The 5,000-nt window shown below is 54.8% G+C and overlaps 1 non-coding gene across 1 annotated transcript in view; it reads left to right on the top strand.

Annotated features, from left to right (window-relative positions):
• Nucleotides 1–3,556: 3,556 nt before the first annotated feature.
• Nucleotides 3,557–5,000, top strand: part of LOC144424925 (small subunit ribosomal RNA) — a 1,810-nt gene continuing 366 nt past the window's right edge. The window contains exon 1 of the ribosomal RNA XR_013477144.1: nucleotides 3,557–5,000. This exon is cut by the window's right edge and continues 366 nt beyond it. This is a non-coding gene — a ribosomal RNA (small subunit ribosomal RNA).

Genomic DNA, 5,000 nt, shown 5'->3' with positions numbered 1-5,000 from the left:
CAAGAAAGAGCGGGGCGGGGCCGGTCGGAGCGCACCCTTTTCTCGGTGGCTGGCGGGCGAGAGAGTGCTGCGTCGCCGGCATCGGCGTCGAAAGAAGCCGAGCCGAAAAAAGTTAAAGTACAAACGTGCAAGCATACTAACCTAACCCTAGGTAAGGCATGTCAGAGCGAAAGACAGTAATTTCGAATGAGCCAAGAAAGAGCGGTGCGGGGCCGGTCGGAGCGCACCCTTTTCTCGGTGGCTGGCGGGCGAGAGAGTGCTGCGTCGCCGGCATCGGCGTCGAAAGAAGCCGAGCCGAAAAAAGTTAAAGTACAAACGTGCAAGCATACTAACCTAACCCTAGGTAAGGCATGTCAGAGCGAAAGACAGTAATTTCGAATGAGCCAAGAAAGAGCGGTGCGGGGCCGGTCGGAGCGCACCCTTTTCTCGGTGGCTGGCGGGCGAGAGAGTGCTGCGTCGCCGGCATCGGCGTCGAAAGAAGCCGAGCCGAAAAAAGTTAAAGTACAAACGTGCAAGCATACTAACCTAACCCTAGGTAAGGCATGTCAGAGCGAAAGACAGTAAACTAGAATGAGCCATGAAAGAGCGGTGCGGGGCCGGTCGGAGCGCACCCTTTTCTCGGTGGCTGGCGGGCGAGAGAGTGCTGCGTCGCCGGCATCGGCGTCGAAAGAAGCCGAGCCGAAAAAAGTTAAAGTACAAACGTGCAAGCATACTAACCTAACCCTAGGTAAGGCATGTCAGAGCGAAAGACAGTAATTTCGAATGAGCCAAGAAAGAGCGGTGCGGGGCCGGTCGGAGCGCACCCTTTTCTCGGTGGCTGGCGGGCGAGAGAGTGCTGCGTCGCCGGCATCGGCGTCGAAAGAAGCCGAGCCGAAAAAAGTTAAAGTACAAACGTGCAAGCATACTAACCTAACCCTAGGTAAGGCATGTCAGAGCGAAAGACAGTAAACTCGAATGAGCCATGAAAGAGCGGTGCGGGGCCGGTCGGAGCGCACCCTTTTCTCGGTGGCTGGCGGGCGAGAGAGTGCTGCGTCGCCGGCATCGGCGTCGAAAGAAGCCGAGCCGAAAAAAGTTAAAGTACAAACGTGCAAGCATACTAACCTAACCCTAGGTAAGGCATGTCAGAGCGAAAGACAGTAATTTCGAATGAGCCAAGAAAGAGCGGTGCGGGGCCGGTCGGAGCGCACCCTTTTCTCGGTGGCTGGCGGGCGAGAGAGTGCTGCGTCGCCGGCATCGGCGTCGAAAGAAGCCGAGCCGAAAAAAGTTAAAGTACAAACGTGCAAGCATACTAACCTAACCCTAGGTAAGGCATGTCAGAGCGAAAGACAGTAATTTCGAATGAGCCAAGAAAGAGCGGTGCGGGGCCGGTCGGAGCGCACCCTTTTCTCGGTGGCTGGCGGGCGAGAGAGTGCTGCGTCGCCGGCATCGGCGTCGAAAGAAGCCGAGCCGAAAAAAGTTAAAGTACAAACGTGCAAGCATACTAACCTAACCCTAGGTAAGGCATGTCAGAGCGAAAGACAGTAATTTCGAATGAGCCAAGAAAGAGCGGTGCGGGGCCGGTCGGAGCGCACCCTTTTCTCGGTGGCTGGCGGGCGAGAGAGTGCTGCGTCGCCGGCATCGGCGTCGAAAGAAGCCGAGCCGAAAAAAGTTAAAGTACAAACGTGCAAGCATACTAACCTAACCCTAGGTAAGGCATGTCAGAGCGAAAGACAGTAAACTCGAATGAGCCATGAAAGAGCGGTGCGGGGCCGGTCGGAGCGCACCCTTTTCTCGGTGGCTGGCGGGCGAGAGAGGGCTGCGTCGCCGGCATCGGCGTCGAAAGAAGCCGAGCCGAAAAAAGTTAAAGTACAAACGTGCAAGCATACTAACCTAACCCTAGGTAAGGCATGTCAGAGCGAAAGACAGTAATTTCGAATGAGCCAAGAAAGAGCGGTGCGGGGCCGGTCGGAGCGCACCCTTTTCTCGGTGGCTGGCGGGCGAGAGAGTGCTGCGTCGCCGGCATCGGCGTCGAAAGAAGCCGAGCCGAAAAAAGTTAAAGTACAAACGTGCAAGCATACTAACCTAACCCTAGGTAAGGCATGTCAGAGCGAAAGACAGTAAACTCGAATGAGCCATGAAAGAGCGGTGCGGGGCCGGTCGGAGCGCACCCTTTTCTCGGTGGCTGGCGGGCGAGAGAGTGCTGCGTCGCCGGCATCGGCGTCGAAAGAAGCCGAGCCGAAAAAAGTTAAAGTACAAACGTGCAAGCATACTAACCTAACCCTAGGTAAGGCATGTCAGAGCGAAAGACAGTAATTTCGAATGAGCCAAGAAAGAGCGGTGCGGGGCCGGTCGGAGCGCACCCTTTTCTCGGTGGCTGGCGGGCGAGAGAGTGCTGCGTCGCCGGCATCGGCGTCAAAAGAAGCCGAGCCGAAAAAAGTTAAAGTACAAACGTGCAAGCATACTAACCTAACCCTAGGTAAGGCATGTCAGAGCGAAAGACAGTAAACTCGAATGAGCCATGAAAGAGCGGTGCGGGGCCGGTCGGAGCGCACCCTTTTCTCGGTGGCTGGCGGGCGAGAGAGTGCTGCGTCGCCGGCATCGGCGTCGAAAGAAGCCGAGCCGAAAAAAGTTAAAGTACAAACGTGCAAGCATACTAACCTAACCCTAGGTAAGGCATGTCAGAGCGAAAGACAGTAAACTCGAATGAGCCATGAAAGAGCGGTGCGGGGCCGGTCGGAGCGCACCCTTTTCTCGGTGGCTGGCGGGCGAGAGAGTGCTGCGTCGCCGGCATCGGCGTCGAAAGAAGCCGAGCCGAAAAAAGTTAAAGTACAAACGTGCAAGCATACTAACCTAACCCTAGGTAAGGCATGTCAGAGCGAAAGACAGTAATTTCGAATGAGCCAAGAAAGAGCGGTGCGGGGCCGGTCGGAGCGCACCCTTTTCTCGGTGGCTGGCGGGCGAGAGAGTGCTGCGTCGCCGGCATCGGCGTCGAAAGAAGCCGAGCCGAAAAAAGTTAAAGTACAAACGTGCAAGCATACTAACCTAACCCTAGGTAAGGCATGTCAGAGCGAAAGACAGTAATTTCGAATGAGCCAAGAAAGAGCGGTGCGGGGCCGGTCGGAGCGCACCCTTTTCTCGGTGGCTGGCGGGCGAGAGAGTGCTGCGTCGCCGGCATCGGCGTCGAAAGAAGCCGAGCCGAAAAAAGTTAAAGTACAAACGCGATGCTAATGAGCGAGCCGTTGTCTCGACTAATATGTAGGGGGCGTTCGATCGAGCGTCTGGCTTGAGCGCTTGTCGGCCTAGCAGAACGGTCGCATTGTTATGCCCGGGTTTTAGGCACCGCTGCAGGCGGCCGGCAGAGCTCTTGTTTGTGCGAAACTGAATGGATCGAGCCCGAGAGAGGGCGAGCAAAGAAAAAACGCAAATCGCTCCGCCTGGCACTGCCGGTGAGAGCGTGGACGTCGCGGCCAGCGACTGTCGAAGCTGAGTACGGCCGCAGGCGATCGCCTCGGTCTTAAACGAATGCGACGAGCACGCGCCGGGCGGCCCAGCAAGGGCCGAGCGCAGCTGTCGCAGCTATCTGGTTGATCCTGCCAGTAGTGATATGCTTGTCTCAAAGATTAAGCCATGCAGGTGCAAGTACGAGTTCTCGTAAAGCGAAACTGCGAATGGCTCATTAAATCAGTCTTGGTTTATTTGGTCTCGTAAGCGAAGTGGATAACTGTGGTAATTCTAGAGCTAATACATGCATTAAGCGCCGACTTCGGGAGGCGCGCTTTTATCAGATCAAAACCGACCGGGTTCGTCCTGTGACGTTTGATGACTCTGGATAACCACGCGGATCGTACGGTCTCTGCACCGACGACGTATCATTCAAGTGTCTGCCCTATCAACTGTCGAAGGTACGCTACGTGCCTACCTTTGTGATAACGGGTAACGGGGAATCAGGGTTCGATTCCGGAGAGGGAGCCTGAGAAACGGCTACCACATCCAAGGAAGGCAGCAGGCGCGCAAATTACCCATTCCCGACACGGGGAGGTAGTGACGAAAAATAACAATACAGGACTCTAACGAGGCCCTGTAATTGGAATGAGTACATCCTAAAACTCTTAACGAGTATCCATTGGAGGGCAAGTCTGGTGCCAGCAGCCGCGGTAATTCCAGCTCCAACAGTGTATGCTAAAGTTGTTGCGGTTGAAAAGCTCGTAGTTGGATTTTGGGCGAGCGCCGCCGGTCCGTCGCAAGGCGTGTCACTGGTTGCGTTCGCCTCACCTTCGGTTCTCCGTCGGTGCTCTTGACTGAGTGTCGGCGGTGGCCGATAAGTTTACTTTGAAAAAATTAGAGTGTTCAAAGCAGGCTGTTCGCCTGCATAGTGTTGCATGGAATAATGGAATAGGACCTCGGTTCTATTTTGTTGGTTTTCGGAGCACGAGGTAATGATTAAGAGGGACAGACGGGGGCGTCCGTACTCTGCCGTTAGAGGTGAAATTCTTGGATCGGCGGAAGACGAACTACTGCGAAAGCATTCGCCAAGAATGTTTTCTTTAATCAAGAGCGAAAGTCAGAGGTTCGAAGACGATCAGATACCGTCCTAGTTCTGACTATAAACGATGCCAACTAGCGATCGGGAGGCGTTACCATGACGACCTTTCCGGCAGCTTCCGGGAAACCAAAGTCTTTGGGTTCCGGGGGAAGTATGGTTGCAAAGCTGAAACTTAAAAGAATTGACGGAAGGGCACCACCAGGAGTGGAGCCTGCGGCTTAATTTGACTCAACACGGGGAAACTCACCCGGCCCGGACACAGGTAGGATTGACAGATTGAGAGCTCTTTCTTGATTCTGTGGGTGGTGGTGCATGGCCGTTCTTAGTTGGTGGAGCGATTTGTCTGGTTAATTCCGATAACGAACGAGACTCTGGCATGCTAAATAGTTACGCGACCTTCTCGGTCGGCGTCTAACTTCTTAGAGGGACTAGTGGCGTTTAGCCACACGAGATTGAGCAATAACAGGTCTGTGATGCC

Source organism: Styela clava, chromosome 6, assembly GCF_964204865.1.
Source record: "Styela clava chromosome 6, kaStyClav1.hap1.2, whole genome shotgun sequence".
NCBI lineage: Eukaryota > Metazoa > Chordata > Ascidiacea > Stolidobranchia > Styelidae > Styela > Styela clava.
Note: the sequence above shows the minus strand (reverse complement) of the source record. Positions and strands in the feature narration are given on the sequence as shown.